Consider the following 10221-nt stretch of genomic DNA (forward strand, 5'->3'; position numbering starts at 1 on the left):
GCCGGCGCGCACGTGCGCGGGCGAGTGCGCGTGTGTACGTCCGAATGCCGGTCCGCCCGTCGCCGGACGTCCGGGGGCGAAGGGAGATGATAGGTCGCCCCGCTCGCGAGCGTCGAAACGGCTGTTCGCGTGTGTGCTCTCCCCGACTAGCTGTCCCCGCTGCTACGACACCGACGCCCCTCGCGGGAGTCCCTGCGTCGAGAACGTACGCCGCGCAGTAACCCTTCCCGGGACCGCCCGGCACCCGGTGTCGTGCTTCACGTGTCAACCGGTTACGAGCGGCCGGGTCGTCGATTTTACGACCATGGGTTTAAGACCTTTTACTCGGTAACGAACCGAGCGGGGTTGAACACCGGACACGAGACCGAATATTAAAACGAGTTCGTGCACACGTTGTGCTACGACGTATAAATCGTTATACCACTACGTGTTAGCCGAAAAATCCGCTGTCGTAGTCGTCCTGTCGAACGCGACAAGTACTACGTCCGTTATGCGGACGTTTAAATTTTGAACCAACACCAGAAAACGATTCAAATCACAATACCGAAAACAAATATTACGTTTGGTATCAATATGTGTAAATCACATCGTCGATCCCATCCCGAGTCCACGTTTCAGTATGAAAAATGTATTTTTTTTTTTTTTTTTAACGAGCACGAACGTCTATTGGACGCGCTTCACTTGCAGCGAATCACTTCATTGCAGATTCGACTGCGGAATGTACGTGTGTTGTGTGTATAGGTCTTGCGGAGACGATTTTCGCTCGACGGACGAATAACCGTAATCCGTACCCTTTTGTCATTATTGTTATTACACGCGTGACGTGGAAAAAACGTCCTTTTAAACGTCCGGCAGGAACAAACGTTTAGAATAATGTATTCTACGCCGGGGATTCGACTTGGTTTATGCAAATCGAAATCACTTCCGTTATATTGTTTATTTGTTATCCGTATACGTGACGCGTCTCGATAACGTTTCAATATTTTCGTTTTAATATTGGTTCAGCCAACTTGATTGTGTGTGTGTGTGTATTTATTCACGTACACCACACCCTCGATATCGTGAAACGAACGACCGTGACGTGCACCGAATAACGGTAAATAAATAACTTTAACCGTACGAGGATTTATCGTGGAACCAGATGCAAATTGTTGCGAGCAGAGGGTATTTTTTTAGCTTTCATTTTTTTTTTTTCAACGTTCATTATTAATCGAAGGGTTCCGGTCGATGACCAAGGCCAGTGTAAACAAAAGTTTCGTGCGTTAACTTTAACACATACATGTATGTCTGAAAGGTATATTAAGCGAAGGATGCGTGCGGGTCGCGACGTAGTTGACTGTGTTCTTAAAAATGTAATAATATATTATGCAGCATTGTCATCCATCATTGTAACCAGGAATCCGACGCGCAAGATGGGAAAAAATCCTAATAGCCTATATTGCTTGTTACTTGAATTTATAATAACTGGCAGGAGAAAAGTAAGACGTATATATTCACTGACGAGAGTGTCACTTTTCTCTACTCTTTCGGTCCCCGCGCATTGTTTTTATACTTAAGCTCTTGGGGCTTAAATCGATTTTATTCACCGGATAATACGATTACAAATATGTCGTTTTTCGGGTTTTTGATATCGGAATATTACGTTCGACGAATGAATCACAAATGAGTTATTCGATACATTTTCAATAAAATTAAATATAACGCGACGAATAACCATCAATAATTTATAATATCGGCTATAAAATATTTGCAATTAAAGAGTATTGTATATCGAATTGTTTTAATTCATAAGTCGTAGGTCGTTACGTCTTTTCTTCCGTGTTTCTGTTGGTCATAGTGCACGGTTGTGGTCTAATATTAGGACTATAATAGATATATTTGAAAGGATTATAACAATAAAATAAACACGATCAATGATGCATCTGAGCATACGTAACACGTGAACTGCATAATGTACAGGAGCAGTATTTATTTTAATAACGTGCAATGACCATATTATTTTTCCCGAACGGATTCTACACTTCAACGAATCGATGACGGTAATCGCAATATGTACATATTATTTTAACTTATGTTACACTATAGATGTAGAGACTGTAAATTTTGAAAATTTTACAGTGGCCGCACACCTTCACACAGTAACACGACGTACACTTTATGTACACAACATTTGTACACAAGCATAAATGACACATAAATAATACAATATTTCCATAAAACAGTTGACAAAATATAATTTTTGTTGTGCATTTATCGCAGTATTATAATGTAGTTTGTGATGTGCTTTGTAAATATGATTGCCTAGCAATGAGTAATATTTATTTCTGACTTTTGGATTATTGTTGTCTACAGACACGATGCAACCTTTTTTAAATCATTTTTATTTATTTTTTTTTTTTTTACGGTAATTTGATCAGAATACAAGAATCAACGTTTCGAATGGTTATTCAAATTCTTATAAAAAAAAAAAAAAGATGATTATATATTTAATTTTGGGATTACAAAGAAAATACATAATGTACATAATCGACTAATGATAAGATGGTCGTCCCTTATTGTTAATTAAATATTTAATTATAAAAACTAGGCGAAATAAATACACAAAGACATATTTTTTGTTCGATTTTATTATTTAAAATTTTAAAAAAATACGTAATTTACCAAATAATATATATAGAGTTTAACATTTTTCAATATATCATAAATTACGTATTTTTAATTTATTTGAATCGTGTCTTCTGTATAAGTTCTACCAAAATACAGTATTCATCAAAATAAATTATAATTACTTCAAGATATGTATGATTATTAACAAAAATTTGAATATTAACAAGTTACATATGATGATGCATTCTTTTAACATTGTATGTATATAAAAGTAATATAATTAAATACATAAAATTATCATTGAAAAAAAATTCCAGTGCAATGAATGATATACTTAAAGCTTTTTTTCAAGTATTTATTTTTATTTAAATCAATCAAAAAAAAAGACAATTCGTACCGGACGAAATAAAATCGGGAAAACTTCTTAATGCTTCTTTAAATAAATCGTTTCCCAAAAATAAAATCGTTAATAAAATTCATATAATATATAATTGATTTTTTTTTTAAAAGTTTATTGAAATAATAATATAATATAAATTTAATACTTTTAATACATTAATTTTAGTCATAATAGATTACACATGAATACTCTGTAGGAAATATCTATAGTGCAATAACTTGTACTTTTACGATTCTTTATCCATAGTAGTTTTCGATACCAGTTTAAACTATAAGAGAATACTGGTCCCAATAAAAGCAAAGTCAAAAAGAGGGTTTTATTTTTAGCTGGATCAAAAATCAATAGTTGAACTTCGCCAAAAAACAACAATGAACTTTTTTGTTTAGATAAAATTAAAATTAGTTTGAGTAAAACCCTCGATATTCAACTACAAAACTCTGTAAAAATAAAGGATAATAAAGTGGAAACCGCAGCAATAGCAGAGCACTGCAGGTCGCACAAGTTTTTTCTCGCACTATATTTTATCGGGTTAAAGTACGAATTGTTCAATAGGATTTGCATAATACGCTTTTCGAATGAAAAAAATAAAAAATAAATAATGTAATCGTCACACAATAGAATAGAAAAACTCATAGGCGATGGGCAAAAAAAGTAAATTTGTAATGCCCGCATACAGTCAATTTATTGCTATATGCACTTTACAACCAGGATTGTTCGTTTTGTTTGCAAGTATAATATAATATAATATAATAAAATAATTGAACCGTAATGTTTCTACATCATTAAAAACGTTTTTCGTTCGACGTGGAAATAGTTTCAGATAAAAATCCTCAGTGATAAAAATGATAAAGTATAAAATAGATAAAAAAAAAACCAATTTATCCAAGATATCAGTAGTGATGGTAAATTGTTTTTTGTAGAACTAGAGTCAGCAAACTTTTCATATAGCTATACTTATAGAAAAACATTAATCAATATTGTACTTGGACCACTAACATAACGTTTTTCATTTTGGTATTACAAATGTATCGTGTGTTATATTGTTATTGCGGAAAATGCATGAAAACAGGTATTAAAAATAATTACCACGTCATGTCTTATTAAAACTAAATTATTGTTTTTTTCATCGTGTAATTCGCATTTGATTTGTTACAGTGATACGTAACCTACAATATTGTATTTAAATGTAAATTTTAGGTGTGGGCCCCGCGTCTTACGTGGGACCCACACTTAAAATCAAAGCGTAAACAAGTTAACTCCAGACTGCAGCTCCTTAGACCCCTTTTAAAATCTAAATTATCCCTAACCAACAAATTGACAATTTATAAAGCGATAATCCGTCCGGTCTGGCTCTATGGTATTCAGCTATGGGGGTCGTCAAAACCTTCTAACACCAGAACCTTACAAGCTTTTCAATCAATATGCTTACGTCTAATAACCTCCTCCCCCTGGTACGTAACAAATAAAAATCTCCACAAGGATTTAAAACTACCTACTCTTAACGGTTTGGCCAAATCTCATTATAACAAATTCCATTCTAAACTAAACACTCATTATAATCCTTTAATCCGAAAACTAGCCTCTGCTACTCACGCTCCCAGAAGACTAAAAAGGCTGTGGCCCCGAGACATGCTCAAAGCATAAATAAAATAAAAAAAAAAAAAAACAACTAAAATACCAAATAATTAACTTAAAGTAATATCTTGTCAGGTGGCACTACTGAGGATCTTCCTATTCCAATATTTGTAACGTTAAAAAAAAAAACCTTGTTATCACACTTACTGATTATTGTAAAAATAGATTGTAAATATATTCTTTTAAATAAAATAAAAAAAAAAAAATGTAAATTTAATGTTTTACTATTATAACAGGAAATTTATCAAAATATTAAGATTGTATGTGCTTTATAACGTACATATATAATATATAGGTCAACATCAGTCAAACATTAAAAACTTAAGATTTAAAATTTAATGGTTTACCCTCGAGTTCAAATGAACGCATAAAGTTTCTTAGAAACCTTATTCCGTGCAGGGTATGATTTGATTATTCATAAGATTACGTTAAACAGCCGACGTAATCTTTTTTCGCTCGCATCACATGAATACATTAATCTCGGAGCTCATTTTTTATATACTTCAGTTAGGTGACAGTAAATGTAATATGATGTTAGTGAAATCAATTAATATAGGAGTCATAATTGTTAGTCAACAGATAGCACAGGGACTTCTTACGCAAATCTAGGTTGTGATTGTTATTAATACAACAGTAGGAGGAAAAAAACAAGTATTGTTTTTCTCTGACATTCAACAAGCATCTAAACTTGAAGTTCGTTTCCAGGAAATACTTCCGTCGCAGGAAGTAAAACCCAATCGTATTCAACTACCAGTGCGCGTATTATTTCATTTTTGCATGATGTTAACAATACCATATGTTCATTGTATTACTAATTTTCGTTCGTGTCTATTTATATTTATATAGCTAAAATTCGCACTGTAATCCGTATATTTATAGGTGAATTTTGCAGTTACAAATACTTGTAAATGCATTTTAATTGTTATGCTTAATTACAGTGTAACCGTATAATTTAATTTCCAACAAAAATCGTATCGTTACTACATCGCATGTCCTATTATTTAAACGATTGTTTACCTTTCATACAAAAAAAAAAAAAAAGAAGAAGAAGAAAAAACATCATCTAAGTAGCTAAAAATAATTATGTGTGACTTGGAAAAAATATAATTGAAAATCAGGTGAAAAATAGTGTCAATAAACTACGCATGAATAATATTGTCCGCGCAGTTTATTTTCACGTATGTAAATATACCTTAACGTTTCAAATACGGAATCGAATGATTTTAATTGATTTGAAACTAATGCTGAACGTTCTATTATTCAATAATTTATGATTTTAATGGTTTTGTCCATTTTACAATGCACATATTTTCATGATTTGAATACTGCATAATATATTAAACACATTAAATGACATAACAGCCACTGGAATTGATCAATAATATCTATCATAACAACGGAAAAAGATTTAATACACCAAAACAAATATCAATGTGAATGTGCACAAAAAACGTGATCGTAACACGATCGTACCAAACATAACTTTTTAAATGAAAAAATGTATCACGATTACACTGTGAAAATACCCCTAATGCGTATGTTTTACCCGAAAAAAGAAACGTAAGGCGATAGCGTTCACGATACATAGAGGTGTTGTCTGTTTTTTACGTCCAATTAGCTATTGAAACATTTAAACATTCTATCCGTATCGTATCCAATTTTATCGAATAACTTGAAATTCGTTTTAAGGACAATACTCATATTTCATGGAACGCAATCGTGTAACGGTTTTTTCATGTAAAAAAGTATAACCAGTAAAGTCGTGCGACGACGAAACAAGATGTTGGCACACCGTACATTACACATACTTCGTCTAACGGGCCGTAATTTTTTCGCGGTTAGAACTCCAAACGCGTGTCTTGCGACACAGGCTAATCGGTTACGATTAACCATACGACGACGGAGTATATTTCACGCGACTCCGACGGTAATTATAATTATTAGCGGTACATAATAACGCACAGGGAAATAACTATTCTTGGAAAATTCAAATTCGCCCAGTCATAAGTAAAACGTTATGGTAACATATAATTTCTGAACAAACAACAGTTCGATTAAAAATCAATGTAAATGATTACCCAAGTAATAGATTGAAATTGTAAGTGTTTCGACTCACCATCTGCGAAGTTTTCGATTTCCCAGCCATCCGGCGTCTTATTTTTCTTATTCGTCTCGTTCTCGTAGCCGTTGTTCGGTTGCATACTTAACTCGACGGTAAACGTCAACAGTCGCTTAAAAACTGCAATGCACTGTCCAGGGGCGCAATTTCAATGAAAAAACTGGGGGTGCTAAAGCCCTTCTATCTTTTTCATGTTCTTTAATGGTTATAGACACCCGCAAACCGTACGATTCAACAGTTACTAAAATATTTGGAAAGTATATGAATATTTCTAAATTTAAATTGTTCATTTTAATTTTATATTTTTATTGCGCGTATAACGAATTACCTGTCTGTTAACACAAATGTTTTATCACATGATCACTTTTAGATTCTGACCGAAGCGAAGGATGGTTTTATAATGATGTTTAGATTTTATTTGTTTAACACTTTTTCGGATAGAAATACTGGTCCAAAAGTTTTTTTTATGACTTTTATAGATTTTAAATTGGCATGCGGTGGTACTTTAGATAGGTCATTTTTTTAAATTATAATAGTTTTTCTAGCCGTGAGGAAAAAACTGTCCTGAAATGGTAAAAATACGCTGTAAATAAGACTTCCACATTTCAAATTTTATTTATTTATTTATAATTCCAAAAGTAATGTGGCTAGAAACTTGAAACTTTTACCTTATAGCAAAAATATTTTTTTTTCGCATTACGAAATATTTTTGTATTGTATAAAAATTTATATATTTACAAAAAAAAACTCAAAAACTATTATGTTTTTCTATAAATAATGAGTAATGAGTATGTAAATGTAAATTAACATAAACACATTTGGGGTGCTAATTTTGAAAATGGGGGTGCTAAGCACACCTAAGCCCCCCTAAATTGCGCCTATGGCACTGTCACTCGTAGAAATAATGAAATTTCGAAACCGAACTTTAGCGAAAAAAATACAATCGATTTTCCAAAAAACGGCAGATCCGATTCCGAATACTAAACACGTATCGATTGTACAGCAATCCGCCTGGTATCGCACGGCAGACAAGATCCACGCGAAACCGTAAAACGTTGCAGTTTAAGTTTTATTACGTGTACACATCGAATTCTGTATAACTAACTGACCCTTTAAAGCAGCGCGCGGTTCGCTGTTACTGCATAACCGATTGCTTTAGTTCAACATCAATAAATTGTAGATATTTTTAGATATTTACTAAGGTAATCCCGACGGAAATAAAACGTAATCTTTGCACTTCACTGTAAGTACGTGCCATAGTAATCGTTTGCACGGCAAACATCTATGTACCTTTGTTTCGTTGTTGTGTTATAATTTTCGCATAACGTAACGTTCCGCCCGCGGTTGCAGCAACCATGGTGGTGGTATCCTACCTCCATGCACTCCCCGCCAGCCTTACGAAGTGTCGTTACCGGTTACGCGTCAATGTGTTCGTTTTCATCGATTTCATCACGCTCAAATGTATCGTTCTGGTGTCACCACAATTTTCTAATTTTCGTAAATATATCCAGTGCTTGATTTGAGGGGGACGCAGGGGGACGGAATACTCTTTCTAATCGTTAGAAATTTTAGCGTCCCCTACTATTATTACGTGTTATAATTATAACGCTTAACAAGCTTTGTGGACGCTATTTTTTTTTTTTTTGAGCAAACAGAGTCCCCCTTATTTAATTTTGCCAAGTCGAGCACTACGTTTATCCATTGATTTTTCATAGTGCGTAGTGACGCTGGACCTGGACCAGCGGTCGTCGGCAACGGCATCGGTCCTTTCAACTTTCGCCTCGGCTGTTGCTGTTTTGTTATTTTTCGCCATGTCAACGTGTGCACACTGCCATTTTGCCCAACCGTTTTGTTGTCTTCAGCATCGGCTGTCTCTGGGTGCTCTTAAAAGCCAGCAGTCGTCGTGAATTCGTGGTTTTCACCAATCGTTCATTTTTCGTTGTTGCAGACTTGTGAATTATTCGTCTGTAGCAATGGCTTGGCGGTCGCACACGTGCCGGTTTGAGCACTTTTTATTCGTATTAAATTCTTATTATTTAATTGCATTCTACCCGGTGTGGTCGCATTGGAATAAAATCCGCCACCCAACGCGGTCACCAATTTGTATTGAGTATTGGTCGACCGTTCATGTTAGTTGTTTTATTTGTGTAAGGGTTGACGAGTCCGACCACCTAGGGCCATTTTGCATACATTTATTTTTTTTATTACATTGATCCCGCTATAGGTAAAGAAGTAGTTTTTTCATTATTATTTAATGATTGCATTGACCGACTAAATTTTTTATATTATTATTGTTTTGTGCCAAACAGGCCATTTATTATTATTATTTTGCTATTTTTATATGTTACAATTATTATTATTAAATTCAAAACATTTAATTTATATTATATATTCCCTTTTTTTTTCTTTTTTTTGGTACTATGTTGTGAATTATATATTTAAATATTAAAATCCTATCACATTAGGCAAAAGTGATAACCCATTATTATTATGGGCTTTTGGTTAACCGCACATAAGTTATTATGAGTATATTAATTACATCTGATTTCTACAATTGTTTTTTTTTCAACTTCGAACTTGACATTTATTGCAATATACCCATAAATTATGTACCTTTATTGTGAAGCACTACATTTTTTAATGTAAATCGGAATGAAATCCTTTAAGTAGTTTCTTTGAGATCAAGCACTGATAAAGAACCTTGTTTTGTATTATATATCAATGAATAGAAAACAAAAACAAAAAGTAAACAGCCAATTAATACAAAAACCGGAAGTCCCAAAACACAGGTTGCATAATATAACAAAATATCGCCATAGAACCCTAGACCGTACGGCGATAAAATGAAACTAGAATTTTCTTATCGAGTAACAACAGTTAACAGATATAAGCCAGTTGATAATGGAACACGTGAAATAGTAGGAATGTCTGACCAAAAAACTTTTATTTGATATAGAAGCTCTACCTTTATCCATACGCTTTAAGTTTCAATTCAGATAGTTCTCAAATTTAAAAAAAAAAAAATTCAAAAAAATGTTTTTTCCTATAAAATTGTTTTCCCAACTATTCGTGTACAGTCTAAGTCGATTGATCGATTACAATTCTTATAGTCGATAAATACGTATAGAAAAATGATAAACTTGACAAAGAAAAACAAAAATCTCCATGTAATTTTTAGCTGATCTTGTTTTGGGATAACAAAACGAATGTATTAGACGTCTAGACATGGTAAACAATGGCACAAGTACTTCAAAACAATGACATTTTATTTAAAAATAAATGCCACCGGTGAAACTAACTCGAATATTAATACGGTTTTTGATTCAATAAACATACATTTTTTGCCGTCATAATGAAACAGATGTAAAAGGAAAACCTAGAACATAATTAATAAGACAACATTTATTTCTAGTTTCATTTTACTTATTCAACGTCTCATTAAATCGATAATATAGGCAAT

The 10221-nt window shown here is 33.3% G+C and overlaps 1 protein-coding gene across 6 annotated transcripts in view; it reads right to left on the bottom strand.

The window, feature by feature from the left end:
- LOC112693404 (potassium voltage-gated channel protein Shaker) overlaps positions 1–10221 on the bottom strand; it is a 169012-nt gene that overhangs the window by 119189 nt on the left and 39602 nt on the right. The window lies entirely within an intron of this gene.

This window comes from Sipha flava, unplaced genomic scaffold, assembly GCF_003268045.1.
Source record: "Sipha flava isolate LNK unplaced genomic scaffold, YSA_version1 86_pilon_pilon, whole genome shotgun sequence".
Taxonomy (NCBI): domain Eukaryota; kingdom Metazoa; phylum Arthropoda; class Insecta; order Hemiptera; family Aphididae; genus Sipha; species Sipha flava.